The following is a 19,509-nucleotide window of genomic DNA, read 5'->3' as shown; positions in this document are numbered from 1 at the left end:
TCAAGACTCAAAACTATGGCTTTTGTTTATTTGTGTAGTCTACACATTTTCACCAGGTGCTCCTCTGAGCTTCTACAATGAGTACAACATAGATCCTGTCTGGCATGGACATTGTCGCAGGGTCAGGTAACTAATATATAAAAGAAAACTGTTCAAAATTCCAAAATGGAAAATTGGGGCTAAAAATATGGCTCAGTGGTAAAGAGCACGTGTTACATAGGACCCAGATCAGTTCCCAACACCCACATAGTAACTCATAACTGTCTGTAACTCCTGTTCCAAAAGATCTGATACTCTCACACAAACATACTTGCAGGCAAAATACCAATGTACATAAAATACAAATAAATTATTAAAAAAGGGAAAGCACAGAATACCATGGGCAGGAGATGGTCCTGTGAATGAACCTAGTGCAGAGGGAACCTGGAACTAAGCATGGAAGCAGTGCCCCCTTAGAGCTAAAAATGAAGTGAGTTAATTAGAAAGAGACAGACCCTACATTCTCAGCTGCTCACACTTTCCCGGCATTCCTAACTCAGGCCCACTCACCCCCCTACACCCTTTTGGAGGAAATGCAAGTACCAGGAAATTTCAGCCTTGGGCGTACCCCAAATATGCTTAACTGTGACTGAGGATAGACTTGGCACTGTGTCTGCAAGTCCTGCAAATAGTTTCAACCACTGAAGTAGCCTCACCTCAGCCACTACAAGACACAACTTGATCTCAACACAGGCCCATGTCCTAGGGGTTACCCAACCTGTTGAATTTCTGATGACTGATGACCTATAGTAGCTGCCTAGAGCATGGAGCTTGGCCTCTGCATCTGCTGTGCAGTACTTTCTCTAGAGAATCAGGGCCAGGGAACGGTACAGAAAGTTAATGCTCTATGTCTAATGGGGTAATCTCCCATTTCACTCCCTTTTCCCATCTCTATGGCTGCTGACCTAGTTCTTCCTGGCTCATCTGTACCTGAGTCAGGTGTGCTGTGACAGCAAGCTGATCTGTCCCTCTTCTGATATACCAGACCTAAAAACAATTCTAGATTCCACCTCACTACTAACAATGCTTTAGCCGATCTCAATGTTCTCCCAGCCTACCTTTCCATTTCTATCATTAGGCTAACATGTGTATATTCCAGCACAACTGTGCTACCACTCTGATTCACGCCCTGTCATCCATGTACTTGCTCAGGTTGCCCTGCTTGCTGGCAGTGCATTTTTGTGGTCATTCCTTTCCTTTCCAGAATCCTCTCTGGTTCCCCAGCCTGTGGCTTTTGAACTTCACCTCATTTCATGTGTTCCTGCCTTTGCCTTCTCCTACTTCTGTCAGGCCAGAAGTTCTTTCAGGGACTGATACAGCCAGTGTCCTGCCAGCACAGAGTAGCTGTCCATTAAGCACAGGTGATCTTTCCTGACTAGGTGTCCTAGGGGAACAGCAGGAAGCACAAAAGCCAGGCTTTAGTGGAGAAGAGCCACAGTGCCAGCGTACATGCATGGGGTCTGCAACCTTTGAGTACCAAAAGTTACCCTTTCAGTGTGTGTCTTTCACTAATGTGTCAGACAAGGCTGTGACCTAATAAAAATCGCTAACTAGGGAATTGGGGCTCAGCAGCTGTAGAGAAACCTGGTTTGGAGAGAGATCCAAGAGAGATAAACCAAAGAGCACTAGGCATCCCTGTCCACAAGTCTCTGAGCTAGCTGTTCCACTCTGGAGTCCATGACTTCAACATGAAAGCCATGGAACCCATGCAAAGGACAGAAATGGCCTCTTGCTCTTCAAAGGTTCCAGGTTCGCCGTGAAGCAGCACATGCTGGTTCCCCTTTCACACCCTCTTTCTCCCAACTCTACTCTTCCATCCCCAGGAGTGCAGCTGTGCCACCCTGCATCTACTTCCAAAGCAGCAGCATCCTACAACCCAGCCTCCAAGGTGCAGCAGCTGATTCTATTTCAAAGTCTATCTCCAACATCATTCCTTCTTATAGCTCCCCAAACTTCTTGCATATCCATCTAATTATGCCGTCAATCATATATTAGCCATTGGCCCAACTGCCCACTCTCTGTTATAGGCTAACTTCTTGCTCCTTAGAGGCCAAGGGCTTTTTATTCTTTACCTATTCCAGGGAAGGTACTCACTAAGTATGGGAAGACTTATGGAAAAGAAAGCCAACAATTCCCACATTAGCCACCGGAGGGAGCCCCAAAGATCCTTTTCACAACCAGAACGGGGACCATTTGTTTTGGCAAATGAGCACCACCTTTCACATTCTAATGTGAAATCTAGCTAAGAGTTCCTAAGCCTACTGGATAGCAGGCTTCAATCTGATATGTTTACATACTGAAGGGTTCAAAAGGCACAAATAGGGCCTGGGGAGATGGCTCAATGAATAAGAGTGATTGTTGTGCAAGTATCAGGACCTGAGTTCAAATCTCTAGCACCCACATATAAAGCTGGGCATGGGTGTATGTGCCTGTAATCCTAGCACTAGGAGTAGGGAGCGGATACAGAAGGTTGACTGGGACTTGCTGGCTGTCAGCCTAGCCAAAAACAATGAACTTTAGCTTCATTGAGAGGCCCTGTGTCAGAATAAGGTGAAATCTATTGAGGAAGATACAAAATAGAGGAAGATGCTTGATGTCCTCTACTAGCTTCCACACATGAACTCACAGGAGTGTACACCTGAATATGTGTGTTTACACACACCTAAGCACAAATAGGAACTGTGAGAAGGGAAAACACTAGAATCTCCCATTCTTATATGCTCCTCTCTTCAGCATTGCTTAGCCATTGACTGTGGCCAAAATAGAGGCTTCCTTTTGCCAGGTATCCCTCCTCCATGCTCATCTCCAGGAAGATGATCCACATAAGCTCTCTGAGTTCTGAGAATTTCTGTAGAGAAAATTTTCAGCGCGTCCTGAGCAGAGATAGAAAGGGGGGGGGGGGGGAGAAGGTAAAGGAAGCCGGTCTCCAATTGACCCCTATGAGATGCTCTTCCATAACAGGAACCAGGGAACATGCACACAACACCAGCTTTGCTCTTCATAGGAAGAGGAGAGGAAACTGGGAGTAGCAATACAGCCTTTGCCCTCAAGGAGTTCACAGTCCCACCAAAGAAATGAAATGCCAAAGTTAGCCCAATTATTCCTCCTCTTACAGTCAAGGATGGGCTAACTGAACCTGGGCTCAATTATTGCTTGACTCCTGCTTTTATAGCATTTTATTGGTACACAGCTGCAGTTATTCACTTATATAGGCACCTTTTGCTACAGTGGTAGAATTGAGTCTCGCCCAAGAAAACCTAAAATGTTTTTGATTTCCCTTTCACAGTAAGAATTTATAAACTGCCACTTAATTAAGACTAATAGGATAAAAGACACTTGAAAGGACACTCAATCAAAGGCAGGGTTGGAAGGATCTGGGAAGAGTTATGGAAGGGGAAAATATGATGAAAATATATGAAAAACTTTAGCTAAAAATAAAAACATTCAACTCCATTGTTTAAATCAATATCAGCTCACATGTATCAGGCCTGCTAGTATTTTTTTTTAGTGGACCAGAGTGATAGTTCAGTATTCATGTTTACAAGCATGAAGATGTACATGCAAGTCTAAGAATACACACCTTAAAAATGAGTCAACTATGCTAACATACCCGTGTTGCCCTAGATGTGATGAGTTTAGAGACAGGAGGATTCCTGGGATTCACTGGCCAGCTAATCCAGCCTGATCAGTGAGGTACAGGCCAATGAGAGACCCCTTCTGAAAAAGAAACAAGGAGGACAGCAATAAACTAATCATACTATGTATATATATATTTTTTATGCAGGCCAGAGGACATTACATGTATATTCCCCACATACATGTGTACCTGCACACACAGAGACATGTACACATGCAGAAATGCAAGATGTTAGTGAGCTTGTGGATTCTTTGTACACTGTTGAATTATGATATAATCTAACAGTGCCACCTCTAGATATATACCCAAGAAAATTGAAAGCAAAACCTTGAAGAGACATTTGTAGACCCAGGTTCATAGCAGCATTAATTAAAATAGCCCTAAAGTGGAAATAGTCCAGGTGTCCATCAATAGAAGAATGAATAAACAAAATATGGTGTGTGCAGTACAATGATAGGCAACCTTTAAAACGAGAATTGAAACATGGTACGACACTGGCAAACTGTGGGACACTATGTTGAGTGAAAGGACAAGTCACCTGTGGTTCCACTTATTTAAAGATACTAACTAGAACAGCAGTGATACTTGCCAAGTTGGCTGAACCTTGGAGTTTGTAGATATGAGTCTAGACCACAAGAGCTGTAACTGCAGCACCTTAGCTTGGTATTGCAGCCTGAAACTGTAGGACCATAAGAGGACGATGGACCAAAAGCCAAAGGAACCTAGGGGGAAGGTGGTCAAGGATGAGGCTGTGAAGAAACAGTTGGGGTTACAGACAACAGGTCCAGCCATGCCCAAATACTCAGAAGAACAAATGGCCATATGCCCTCTCCTCTGATTTTCCCAACAAGGTCTGTTATTACCCCCACTTTGTTCAAGGAATCTTAAAGCCTCAGAGAAGAAAAGCAGACTTCCTCAGATATTCAGCTTGTTAGGGTGCAGCTGAACCTTGACCCCAGGCTGGTAGCCCTCAACTCAGCCTTTTGTTAATAAAGATTGTCTTTGTATCACCAATGATGTTTGGATCTGTATGTTTGAACACGTAGGTGAGGTGTGTGCCCTTGCTCTGGGATGAGAGCCCTGGATGAATTTATTCCTGTGGTTGCTCTACCAAATTACCACCATTTCAGTGACTTTAAACTATTTTTTTTTTCTTGTTCTGAGGACAAACTGCCATTTTAAAATTCAGAGTGCACTGGCTGCTTTGTGGTGAAGCGGAGGTGAGGTGGGGAGCAGACTGGAGTTGCCACGGCAATCCTCCCATAGACAGCTGCCCCCGCCTCCCCCCTCCCCTGCATGCCTACGCTTTACCTGGAGGGGCGGGTCCTCAGGCCTCCTGTGGCTGTGAAGTGCTGCAATGCCCTCTTAACTTTCAGACGCGGAAAAAACCTCAGGCTGCTCAGTGAAAGCTAAGCCATGATTGACAGGCTGCCGGGCTGCTTCTTGATTGACAGGCACATTGTAATGGCAGAGAGGAAGATGTGGTAAGACCAGACACGGGTTGCCATTTTGCCTTTTTGTTTTCAGCATCTAGTATTGTTGCTTGTCTTCAAAGCATTTTTCTTCAATCTCTGTTTATACTATCTTATTCCTCACTTACTCTTATGAAAATAGGTAAAAATCATCCTTACATGCACAAGGTGATCCAGGATTATCGACTCTTCATTTTTTAAGACCCTTGATCACATCTGCAAAGTCTGTGTTACCCATGTAACAAAATAGGAGGCTCTGAGGCTTAGGAAATGGACAGCATTGAAAAAAAAAGGACAACGTTCAACCTACCATAATGACTAAGGTCTAAAAGGGCTCCTCTGGCTGGTGGGGTTGCAGGGCATAAGTAGAGCCTGAAACATCTCAAGTGAGTGGGACCAGGCAGCCTTGAGTGTAAAGCCCTGAAACCTAGGAGAAGCACAGAGAGAAGATACCAAGCCGTCTGCTGAGGCATGAAATATGCTAGCACTCAGTTTGGAAGCTAAGTTCCACCTGGAAGAGAGGTCAAAGGACAGGCAAGTCGTAACAGGTTCAGTTGCTATAAATCTGGGGCAGGGCAGCAAGGCAAGTTGGCTCAGAGAAGAAAGTACTTAATTCTTCTTGCCTCACAAGGGCGCCTGCTAGGCTTCCACCAGGCCCAAGACCTTAAGAAAACTGTTAGATACCTTCAGTCCTGAACCAGAACTATTCAGATCATTCACTGGGCTGGTCTGTCACTTACTGATGAGTGCAAAATTTACATAGAGCTCACCAGGAGGGTGGTGCTGAGAAATATGGGTGGATCCTCCTGAGAATCCAGTGGCCCAGGGTGAGCAAGTGCTTGTTCTGCACTGCTCCAGGCTCTGGACTGGAACATCTGCTAGTTGGTCTGGGTCTGTGGCTCCAGCAAGTATGGAACTCAGAGACTTGGGCATACCACTTTGTACTTTCTGTGGTGCAGTAATTAGCATGTCCAAAAAGGAAGGTGACAGGCTGGGCTAAAGGCTTTCATCCAGAAGCCACCTATTCATATTACCAATGAAGGGGCTTCCAGGATGGGACTTTGTGACTCTTTGAGGAAGATTGCAAAAGCTGGACCCTGCACCAATGACAACAGTAAGACCTGAGGTACCAAAAACCACTGAAGGCTGGTCAAATGAAGGAAGGAGCAGCAAGGCAGGAAAATATTCAGTCGGATAGACACCTTAAATCCTGATTTCATGACTTTGGTTCTATGCCCAAGTCCTAATCTCTGTGAGGTGACCTTTTAGTAAACAGTCTTTGTAGATAAAATCAAGTTAAGATTATAGGATACCTGAATTTGAATATGATGGTGTTCTCAAGAAGAGAATAGTGCCACAATATATCTGAAGATGGTCATTTGGAGAAAGACACAGATGGGAGCCATGTGGTCACAAGATGGGGAACACCCGGGGCTACTAAGTCTGGAGGAGACAAAGAAGGACCATCCTTGGAGGTTCTCTAAGGTGGACAGTACTTCCAACATTTCAATTTCAGACTTCTGACCTTCAGAACTGAGAGAGGAGCCACTCCATCATGTTAAGCATGCTGGTTTGTGGTTTTTTGTTCCAGCAACCCCGGCACACTTAACCTTTCCCATGTGTCTGCAGAGGTTTAAGTGTTGCATGTCTTCTAAGTGAGTGATCCTCTCACTGCCACCCTAACAGTGAATAAACAGCACTCCTCCCCTTCAAAGCACCTTGGGAATACTAATTAACTCTTACTTAATTGGGTGAAATAATGTGAAGCTCTAGTGACATCATCTCCATCCTGTGCCCAGATCTAGCCACAAGCACAGTCTGGTGACTGTTGGGCTCTGAGTCTTGTCTTGTGGTAACATGTTGAGCCTTTCCCAGCTTTCCCACAGAACATGACTGGGGAGGGCCCTCCACTCATATCAGTTCCACAGACTTAAAGATGGCCAGGTATGCATACTTAGTCAGCATAGGCACACAAATGATTTCTGTGACTGAGGATGATGCATATTAAAATGAACATACACTGCACTTGGTTGGTCACATATCATCAAGATATTACTAGTGCTTCACCTTCAAAAACACATATCTTTCATATTTCTACATTGTGAGCCTGCAGCCCTGACGACCTTCATGGCTCTTGCCTAATAGATCCAAAAGGAGAAGATCCCCTCTGGTGTTTGTATTCAGGATCTCAGCAGGTGAGAAATTACTTGGAGTGGGTAAGTAGCTGCTTGCAAGGCCTGGAGGCAAAAGTGTGCTGGAAGCCAGAGGTAGTCTGAGCCAAAATTAGTTTAAAAAGACTCAGAAGAGACTCATATCAAAGACCATGGGCCCTGATGAGGAGTGGGAGCTGTACCCACCATGTAAGAATCATTGGTGGTCAGAAAACTGAAGTCAGAATACTGCCTTTAACTCTGCCACTAGTTAACCTGATTAGAGCAGCAGACCAACCCTAGGCTGCCCAGACTTGAAGCCATAACCCCTTTATCCAACATGCATCGGCCTGGATCACTTTGTACCAGGCATATCCACTCTTGGCCCCATGTACTGAAAACTTTACTTGTGTGTCCCAACAGAATGACCTGAACATCATTGGTGTTACAAAGACTGTCTTTGTTCAAACAAGCAAAGAAATGAAGGTGATCCTTCCTGAATTCTCTTCCAATCCTTAATATTATAAAAGGAAAGAAAACCTTTAACAATTCAAGCCTCAAACCATGGACTCTCATGTTTCTGCTCTGTATTTAAAGTATATATTTAATTTAGCACTCAGAAGAATAGACAGGCAACTACCTCAATCAGATTCTTGCTTTCTTGGTGACTGCTCCCAAGCATGGCCATGTAAAAGCACCCAGACATGGAAATGCTTTGCTTTTTTTTATTGTACTTTCAGGAATTTCTTACCATGAATGTTTAGCTCCATTAGTTTGAGCCTGTGGTGAAGCAGCCATCATGATGGGAGTTTGTGACTATTCAGAGCCATTAACCTTGTCACTAGAATACAAAAGAAAGGGAAAGAGGCCGGTAGATACCACAGTCCTTTCCCTAGGCCCTCCCAACAATAACAGAGACCTCCATGATAACATCTTCTGAAGACTCTCATCACCTGCTTCCTGGCGGTACCACCCCAGGGACTAAGCCTTTATTTAATACATGGTCCTTTTAGGAACACTCAACATCAAAACCAACCATACTCCTCTGCCCAAGAGGACATGAAAGCCCGTCAGCTTTTCCTCTGTACTCCATCCTATATAGCTTTTGCTTTGAATGGTCCCTGAGTTATATTTTAATAAACAATAACAGCAAGTAAAGTGATTTCCAGAGTTCTGTAAGCCACTCAAGTAACTATTGAACTTGAAGGAGGGCTTATAAGAACCCTGAATTTATAGGCAGCCTATGTATCATGTAGCTAGGTACCTTTGTGTCAGAAGTGGATCTCATTGCAGAACATGCAGTTGTTATCTGGAGATTCAAAGAAGAAATATTTGGATAGAGGCAAACATCTACACTTTTGGGCTGGGTAGGGTCAATATGAGTCAAAATGCTTGTGATCCTAGTTATTCAATAAAGCATTAATCTGAGTGCTACTTTGAAATACTCTGCAGTAGTGATCCAAGTCCATCATGATTTAACTCTAAAGTAGAGAAATGATATGATCCTAGACCCTCAGCCTCAGCCAATCAGCTAGGTCATGGTGGTTTGCAGCATTGATCCATATCCAAAAGGCCCAGCTTGCTCTTCTTGATGGCTCTGCTCTGAAATGTACACCTCCCCAGGCAGCCCCCACCATCACATAAACCACTTCCTTTCAACGGATTATTAGTATAGATACACTGCTGGGTTGGTTTTTTTTTTTTTTTTTTTGTTGGAATGGATACCCAATTCATCCTCTCAACAAAATCTTCACACTTGGCAAAATGAGTAGTGAATTCTCTCAACCATTTGTCAGAACCCAGAAAAAGAAGAAACATTTCCTAAAGGGAATAGAAAATAAGAAAATGACAATCCAAACGCAAACACAGATGCCAAAAATAAGAACTCCACCAGTCCTAGGTAATGAAGGTATATGGAACATAGTCTCATATCATGTTGGTGTTGAAGCAGGGGTACCAATTGCTTAGGTAGTTCTCATTAATATATGTGAGGATAGAATTCAGTTCAAAAATTGGTGAGTCAACTATCAAACTTTGAGAAGCACACTTGACAACAGTGGCCATGTGCTTTGATTATGTCATAGCCTTATTTTACCTCTTGACATCTTTCATGCCTCAGGACCCAAAGCTAAAACACCAGGTTGAAGAGGGTCCCTGGTTAAACTGAAGTCCTGCATCACTCTCCTCTGCTGCCCAAATCTATAGAGAAACCTAGTTTGTAGCATTGGTTACTACAAAAGTGAATTGTGTCCTTAGGGCAAGTTATTTAATCCAACACAATTGCTTTTCTGAAGGGCTCCAGGAGCTTTGGATTGCTGTCTGGGCTCAGCCACTTCAAGGCTATATGGCCTCACTACTCTAAGCCTCATATCCTCCTGTGGACCATACCCCAGTGGCAGCAGCTAGTAGGGAGCACAGGAATATATTCTGGATCAGATATGTCTGCTTGGACTCTCAGGAAGGGTCACAGCAACAGGCAACTAAGGTCACAATCCCCCTGGAAAAAAGCCAGCTGGTCATGGACCATCCCCTTCTGGAGACTGATGAAGCTTTCACTCCCATTGCAAGCAGAAGAACATTTACATAGAAGCTTCCAAGTACATGTTACCTCTTGACCTTTCTAGAAATATCCTACTAAAAAGCCAATTATGTGACTTCTGTCATGCGTAGCATTTTACACATAATTTTACTTCAACATAAACACACTTGCATCTGCTTCTTGAGTTCATTTTGAGATAGGCTCTTCATGTGTAGCTCTGGGCGGCCTCAAACTCAGTATGTACCCCAGGGTGGTCTCAGACTCAAAGCAATCTTGCCTCAGTCTCCTACATGCTAGGACTACAGAAAAAAAGCTACCATCCCCAGCCAATAATTTCATTTTCACCAAAGGGAAAAAGCCTTCTTATAGAGGTAGCAGAAAGAAGGGGGCCAAAGTACCAAGGGTGGATTTCTCAGGATACCTAGCAGAGGCACTTGGCACCATTCTTAAAGATTAGCTTTGCTGTTGAGATCAGGAGCAGCACTGCTGGCCAATGTGTTCCTATGCTCCCCAGTAGCTGCTGCCATTGGGGCAAGGGCTCCTTGAACAGATGGAAAAGGACAATACCTTCCCTTTGGGGCATGGACCACAGGAGGATATAAGGCTTAGAGTAGTGAGGACATACAGCCATATAGCTTTGAAGTGGCTCACCAATGTTGGCACCCTGTATAAAATGTAAATAATTATCAGTACACCACAGAGTGGTATGAGACTGGAATAAAATTATTTCTGACATAAAAATATTAAATAAACATCAACCAAGTATGCACAAGAGAATCACTTGCCTTGATTCAGCTTCATCAAGGTGGCCTTGTCAATCTAGTAATGTCATGTCAGGCAGGGATCAGAAGTCTCTGGTCTCTTGTTATAGAAATTTAGATCAGATTAAAATGTCAATTGCAAGCTTGTGGTCACTGTTCCCCCAGGCGGGGCAGCTTACTGGAAGAGGAGGTCTACCAGTGCCATGCAGGTAAATCTCAACCACAGTGACTTCTGAGGCCTTTTATCAAATTCCTTTCTTGTGGAAATCCTCTCATGAATGTGTGGTTCCTCTCTGACCTTCTCTGATTATCTTGACATATTCACTCTTTCTTATGTTATGTCCACCAGGAGTTTCAAAGGGCCAATACAAGCTGCCTCCATCCCTACATAATTATGTCTCTCTGGGTCCAATCATGTCATTATATGTCAACTTTGTCCTCTCTGGGTTGTCACATAAGCCACTCAACCCTACTATGGATACCTACCCCTCAGCCATTTAGTCCTTAAGACCAGACAGATTCCCTGACTTGTCTCACATGGCATTTCTGATTTCAATGTTAATGATTGGTGGAAGCAGCCAATGCAAACAGGCTCTCTTTTCACTGAACTCAACTCCTTCTGGGTCAAACACAGCCTTCTATGTGATGCACACCAAACACCAGTTCTTCTGTGTGGGCTTTGGCCCCATGGTTGAACCCCCAAGCCTCCCTGGTCAAAGCTGGGAAATAGAATTGGGAACAAGGACATGAAAGCATGTGCCAGCCACACAGAACATTCTGCTGCTCCAAGAAACCTACATCAAAGTGGCTACAGGGTGAGCTAATAGAAGATGGACAAATGTGACTCCACATTTATTGCCCTTTACATGGAATCCAGACTTTACAGGGAGGGAGGGGCTGGAATTATAGGTGTGCACTGCTATTTCTAGTAGATGTGGTGCTGAGACTTTGGGGGATGGCTTCTCCTTCTAGCAGTGACACTATAGTTTCTGGCTTAAGGTACTACTCAGAAGCAAAATCTGCCACTAGCCCTGGGTCTCACATGCTCCCTGGAAAGTGCTTTGGCATGACTTGAGTTGGCTCTTTGTAAAGTACCTGGGGCATCAGAGTCACTGTTCAAGCTGGGTCTGAAGTTTCTGAGACTGGTAAAGGTAGCCTGGATGCTAAGAACAGCTTTCTTGTTTGTTTTTATTGGTTGATTTTATTGTGAAAGTAGTGTACTATCATAAAAAATCAAAGAACACAGAAGGGAATAAAGAAATTTAAATACCCTCTTACTCTGCCCACACAAACCCACTTCCAGAGGCAGCCACTATGATCATTTGTGTGTGTGTGTGTGTGTGTGTGTGTGTGTGTGTGTGTGTGTGTGAGTGTGTGAAACCTTCTAGATACTTTGTATGTGGAAAAATGAATTTTCAAAAATTGCCTTTAATGATTCTTAGCATCATTTTTCGCAACTGTGCACATGCATGTTTGCACAAACACTGTACTGAGATTATACTCATCCCCTCTCTTACCCACCCCCACTCCTGCTCATCCCCACTTCCAAGCACATCCCTCTTACCTTTATATCTTCCTTTTGAAATCACTAAGTTTAAAAAGGATCACTTCATGAACATTGCTAAGAGGTTTTTGACTAGAAAGTAGGCAACTCATCAGTGGATACACCACAGATGAAAGTCACACAGAGAGGGGGGGCGGAGGGGCCTCCCTGATCCCTGTTGGAATATCAAAGGACCTAAGTTTATGTATATCTTGAATAGGCAGCCATAGGTGCTGTGTCCTCTTCCTCCTCCTCCTTCTCTTCTTCTTTTGGTGTGTACATATGTGCTCTTTGTGAAGGGTATATGTGTTGGGTGGACATGCAATATTCATATGGGGTATGTGGGACTATAGAGAAGGGGGCATAAAGAATATAAGGGCCTGAGAATGAAGAGGAGAGCTGTGAAGTACTGACTTCTGAATATGACGTGGCCATTGTGGTTGTGAACACAAAGCAGTGACTGGGGAGAATATATTGAAGATGACTACTGTTGCTGAACTGATCTTGCTAGTAACTAGCTTTCTGCCAGAAGGTTCTATGCAGACTGCTGGTGAAGAAAAATTCATCAGTGATCTTACCCAGCTTAACATTTATTCATCAGTACATTTTGCATACACATGAGTGTTCAGGTTCGTGTGTGTATGTGAAGGCCAGAGAAGCACCTAGAATATCTTCTATTGCTCTCTCTGCCTTTCCCCTTTTGATGGGGTCTCTCATGGAACCAGAAGTTCATTGTTTCAGCTAGGCTAAGGGCAAGTAGGCTTCCTGAATATGCCTTTCTGTAATCCAGAAAGGCTGAGGTTACAGGCACATCCAGGTCCTGCTTTTCACAAGGGTTCTAGGGATTTGAACTAGGTCCTCCCTACTTGTACAAGTGCTGTACATTCCATTTGGAGGCTTTTATATTCTCTCTGCCCCTTCTTCCACAATGTTACTGGGACCCTGGAAGGGGTGATACAGGGTGTCCTGTTAAGGACTGAGCACTCAACTGTCATTTATTCTCAGCACTTTGATTAGTCTCTGTACTAACCACCACCAATTACAAAAAGATACTTCTCTGCCCACAGTGGAGAGCAACGTTAGTTAATATATAGGTATAATCATGAATATTTAGAATGCAATTTGGCTACATGTCCAATTAACAAAGCATCAATAGTATGTTGTCCCCTAAGGCATGTGACTCCCCAGGTATAGTCTTTTGATCAGTATTACATGTATTCCCTACTATAGACCAGGCCTCAGATCTACTCAGAAAGAGATTACCCTCCAAACCGTCCTATGACAATTGCACCAGTGGTCATATATTGCCTGGCAGGTCAACATATAGGATTCAGAGCTGAATAAGACCACTAATGCTGCCTTCCACAGCAGCCTGCACATAACATCCTGGCACTATGACAGCTAGCCAGGAAAGAAGTTTCCACATCAGATTCAACTTGATTTCTACATGCCCTGCAACCAAAATGGGTGGTTTCTTAATCAATAGGTTCTTATCATCTAACCCTAATGGGCAACCAAGAGCAACTGCTGTATCCTTTATGATTTGGGGGGCTAGTTGGGCTTCCTAGGCCAATAACTCATAGAGAGGTATTTGTTTTTGTTTTGTTTTGTTTTTGAGACAGCATTTCATGGAGACCAGGCCAGCCAGGTGTTGAACTCTATGGGTAGCTGAGGATGCCCTTGAGTTCCAGATCTTTCTGTCTCTACCTATGAAGTACTAAATTACAGGAGTGATTTTTTTTTTTTTAAAGAAAGAGGTAGAGAGATGGCCCAGCAGTTAAGAATAGTGGTTATTCTTTCAGAGGACCCAGGTTTGATTTCCAGCATCCACATGACAACCCCCATAACCCAAGTTCTAGGGGATCTGATGCTGTCTTCTGGCCTCCATGGGCACTCACACATATGGTGCACAAATATATGTGCAGGCAAAATCCCATACATATAAAATAAAAATAAGTAAATCTTTTAGAAAGTGAAACGTTATAGGAAATACAAAATAAAACATGAGAATACAAAAACAAAGCAACAACAACAGAACCACAAAGTGACTCAAGTTTTAGCTTATAGACCATAACAAAGAGTAATATTTTTCAAGGTCTTTGTACTATATTATAGAAATAAAGTTACACTGTGCTGTCATGGATCTTTTCTTCTCCTGCTCCTCCTCCTCTTTCTTTTTCTTCTTTTGATGCAGAGTCTCACTATGCGTCCTAATGCAATATAGAGCAGTCTAGCTTTGAACTCAGACCTCCACTTGCCTTGCCTCCCAAAAAAAAGCATGCATCATCATGCCAGGCTCTATTGTGCCTTATTTTCATGCAAGCCATATTTCCCTCTTCCATTTAAAAATGTGACGTATACTTTCTTATGTCTAACCTGAGATCTAAAATCATCTTGATCAGCCAGAGTATACCATTATAAATGTAGGATACTGTTATGTTTTTGAATGTTAAATGTTGTCCATGTGTGCATGTGTTAGGACACTTGGTCCCCTGCTAGTAGAATTATTTAGGGAGGTTGTGGGATCTTTGTAACATAGAGCTGAGCAGAAAGAAGTCATTTGGTATAAGTTTTGAACCCACCTTGGGTTCCAGTCCTATGCTTTCTATTTTCCTGCTCCATACCATGTGACAAGTACAAGTTCCCAACACCATGGGCTGAGCCCCTCTGTTCTGCTTTCCTGTCATGATGACCTGTTATCCTTTGTAACCATAAACCAAATAAACTTTACATTGTTGCTGCCAGGTATTTTAAACCTATTGATTAAAACTTGGTGGGTTTTGTTACTACTGTTGTTTGTTTGTTTTTTGTTTTGTTTCAAAACAAAGTCTTATGTAACACAAAGTCATGATGACCTTGAACTGATCCTCCTACCTTTGCCTCCTGAATGTTGGGATTACAGGCTTATACTACAATGCCCAGCATTAACAAGACTTTGAAAATACCAGTGAACAGTAGTGTAGTGAGCATTCCTCTGCTTCATTTTTCTCACCATGACGATGCATAAACTAAGAATAAATATCTAGGGGTTGGGGATTTAGCTCAGCGGTAGAGCGCTTGCCTAGGGAGCGCAAGGCCCTGGGTTCGGTCCCCAGCTCCGAAAAAAAGAAAAAAAAAGAATAAATATCTAAATTTCTAAATTCAGGAACTCTTGTAATAAATATCTTGTATCCACTGTACTGACAAACATAACACATCTGTCAGCATCAAGTGTTGGCAAGGAGTTAAAACACTAGGGATGCTGGGGCAGGAAAATTAGTGTTCTATTATCAGGTCAAACAGGTCGTACAACATCATATTCAACAGGGTTCTCTGAGCACTCTTGTTTCTGTGTGTGTGGAGGGGTGTCTTTTTAGTTGACACATAATAAATATGCAGATGGGGATACTGAAAAAAACTATGTGATCCCAAAACCTGGAATTTAAGGAATGGGCTTGAGTGAGAAACTAGAATTCAAAATTTAGAAGCCATCATTGTTTAGGTACTATTCAAAGCTACAAGATGGATTGAAGTCCCCATAGAAATGAGTATAGTAGATAAGAGATTCAAAGACTGAGTCCTGGATACCTCGAAAATTAAGAGGGTGTGGCCTGGGAAGAGAAGAGGAACTGAGAAGGAACTAAAGGAAATAGGAGTGACTGGTTTCAAAAGACACTGGTGTCCAGTAAAATATGAACTTTAAAAGTAGCCATTGGATTTAGCAACACAGCAGACTACAGATCTTAACAAGAGCTACTTTTGTCTAGTGATACAAATGAGAGAAAGAAGAAAAAAAGAAGAGCTGGAAACAGGAAATGTAGATTACTGTCTGAAGGGAAGATGGGTATCAAGAGAAAACTGACTTTCTGTGGTGAGAATTTCAGAACACCTCAGACTGGCCTGGTTAAGAGGAACTAATTGTTAACCTAGGAGGAAGGAAGAAGTATATTATGAGGCAGGATATGGGATGTACAGCATATAAGTTGGCCTTTCATCTGAGTCAGGGCAGGTCATACCCATGCTCCAGAACAGAGGTTAGAGTCCCTAGCTAATAATGTTACTGACATGGATAGATATTTATACGCATCATGTTTTATATACTATGTAAATGTGCATATACCGCATACTAAAAGAAATCTGTATATGTTAGTACTCCTGGGTATTTTCCATCATGCGTTAATTGGGCAATTGATGCATTCTCTTTTTCCTATTGTCTGTCCCATTTTTTCCTGGCCTATTTTCCTGTTGGGTTAATTTTAAGAAGATGAGAGCTTGAGCTCTCATATAGAGAAACAAATCTTGCTCATCTGTCATTTCTGTAATGACAGTTATGGTGGGGTTTGCTCTACAGAAGTTTTTCATTTCTCCATCTTTTCTCTTATGGTTTCTGGTTTTCACAACATACTTAGTAAGGCTGTCCCCACTCCAAGATTCCTTCTAGTGCTTTTATGGTTTCATTTTTACATTAAACCTCTGAGCCATCTGGAGTTTATTTTCATGCATAGTGTGAAGTGGGAAACCTAGCTTGCTGTTCCAAAATGCTTTCTTGTATGATAATGCTTTCAATGCACTGAGAAGTTTACTCTCAGGCTGAAGCATTCCATCTCCTAGGAAAGCTCCTTAAAACAGAAGGTAAACAACTGAAAACAGCTTTAGGAAGTCCTGAAAACTGACTAGATTCACTAGGCCCCTCCCTCTGCAACTCCATCTCAGACAAACCAAGCTGCAGACAAAACTGAGAACAGACCAAAACAGAACAGACTGAGAACTGCCTAAAGACTCAGAAACCAGCAAACCTGTCTGGAAGAAGTTTAGACCAACTTGGAGAGTCACTTGGAAAGTATACTCTCCAATCTGTTGAGCTGTCTTCATGCTATGCAGTATGCTCCAGGTCCCTGCTTTATGAGCTGTCACCCATGCTGGGGTGGGCTTTGGTCATGCAGCTGTCTTTGAGTCATTTCTGCTTCTGTGAGTAACCCCCATCCATATTTCTATAAGTAACCACAATAAAACTCATTGGTTCACCAAGTTGAACTTGGGTAACATTCATACTTTGTTTGATCTGTTATAGTCTCCCTATTTGGGATGAGTTTTGTGAGTGTGTGTCTGTCTGTGTATGTGTCTATGTGTGTGTCTGAGTGTGTATGTGTGTGTGTATGTGTCTGAGTGTGTATGTGTGTGTCTATGTGTGTGTCTGTGTCTATGTATGTGTCTATGTGTGTGTGTCTGTGTGTCTGTGTATGTGTCTGTGTGTGTCTGTGTGTGCCTATGTGTCTATGTATCTATGTATCTGTATTTGTCTGTGTTTGTGTGCCTGTGTGTCTATGTGTGTTGTGAAAGTCTGTCACAAAACAAGGGCTTAGAATGGAGGGACAAGAATGTTTTTGAGCATGTTAGTTTTAGTTAATTGATTCTTAAACATCCATGTAGTGAATTCAAATAGCAATATTTGCAACAGCAAAAGTTTATTGAACAATGCCAAAAAACAAACTGTATTATAAACAGAAGGCAACTTTACAACATTTACAGTGTCCTATGAAGGCAGATAAGTGGAATGTTAGAGAAACCACACAAAACAAGTCTTTCTAGAAGGAAGGAACAGTCAGTTGTACCTGTGAAATAAGGGCAGGGATGTGAATGGTGAGTTTAGCAATGTGAATTGCTGACAAGAGTGATTTTAAGCAAGTGGTAGGGTTGAAATCCTGTTGGGAATGAGATTGTGAAAGAATGGGAAAAGTGGAGGCAATGAGTCCAGAAAAGAAAGTAGAGGTGGCAGTGGGGTTCACATCATCATCATCATCACCATCATCATCATCATCATCACCATCACCATCATCATCATCATAATGATATCGATGGGAAATGCTCCAGATAAGATGGGCAATATTTTCGAAGTGCTAGGGATTGAGCTCGTGGCCTTGTATATGCTAACTGGGAATTCTACCAGTGAACTGCATTCCCAGTGAGACAGATATTGTTACAATACAAAAGAAAAGGAGATGGTTATGGGGGTATGGTGGTGGTTCTATCAGTAAACTGATTGCCATATAAGCATGAGTACCTGAGTTCAATCCCTATAACCTCTGTTTAATTTTTTTAAAGCAAGTGCCTCTATGTATACCTAAAATATACTCCCCAGCACTGAGGTGGTGGGGACAGAAGGATCCTGGTATTCATTGGCCAGCTAGTATAGCTGAACCAACATGTTTCAGGTTTAGTTATTAGTCTTATTTAAAAAAATAAAATGGCCAAGAATAGTGATATTTTTAATTCTAGCACTCTGGAGCAGAGGCAGGTAGATCACTGTGAGCCCAAGGCCAGCCTGGTCTGTATAGCAAGTTCTAGGCCAGCTATAGCTACATAATAAATAATAAATAAATAATAAGCAAACAAGCAAACAAATAGAGCAGTTGAGGAAGTCTTTGAGAAGAATTTAGGAAGGTGCACTGTTCTACACAGTTGTATGACCTTTGCCAGCCCTGTTCACTGACTTGGAACAAGTGTTTCAAAGATGCAAGTGTTTTACTTTACACAAATTTGATGCTGATACAGGGGTGGTAGAGGTGACGGAGGAGGATTAGGATGTTGCAAGACACTGTGGCTGAAAGGATAGACTGTAGACTTTGTTAGCTTGGGAGACAAAGAAAGGAAAGGCTAATGAATGAAAAGCAAAGAGAGAAATCAGGTTTATAACTCTGCGAAGCTTCGTGGATATTTGTCCCTGAACCAACTGAACAAACCCTTAGAAAGAGAGGAAGTTGGAAAAATAGAGGCCTGTATTAGAGATTCTAGAAGTCCGAACACCATGCAGGTGTTTGAAGTGAACTTAACGGAGCCTTTGGAGAAATAAAGGTAGGGAAAATTGAGAGCCTGCAGGTTGGGGATGGCCAGTCCCCAGATATGAGTGACTAGTGTCACATAGATATTAGCCGACTGTTGCTCTCTAGTCATTTCCCCTCACCTTCTATAAAGTGAAGCAGACCTAAGTTGCTATTCCAGAACAGACTAGCCCATCTCCAGAAAAATGATTGTGGGGAACTTCTTCTGGAAAGGGCTTCAGTTAAGAAGACGGACACTCAAAGCAGCATTGCTAATGATGACTGAGGCTTCTGTGCTTTCTAATACAGTAGCCACCAATCCCATGGGCTGAATGAGCATTTGAAATGTGGCCTGATGACAGAAGAACAGAATTTCAAGAGTATGTCACTGTGACTTTTAAACTTTAGTAGCCTGAGTATAAGCTGCTGTCCCTTACAGGACAGATGTAGCCATTTAAAAATGAGCATTTGTGTGCACTCTGGAGCTCTCTGCCAAGTCTCCCAACCCAGGACTCCTGTCTGCTCAGGAGTCCCACAGATACTCCCCTTCCCCCAATGGCCACTGATGCCT

The sequence above is a fragment of the Rattus rattus genome, chromosome X, assembly GCF_011064425.1.
Source record: "Rattus rattus isolate New Zealand chromosome X, Rrattus_CSIRO_v1, whole genome shotgun sequence".
NCBI lineage: Eukaryota > Metazoa > Chordata > Mammalia > Rodentia > Muridae > Rattus > Rattus rattus.
This window is presented reverse-complemented; position numbering follows the sequence as displayed.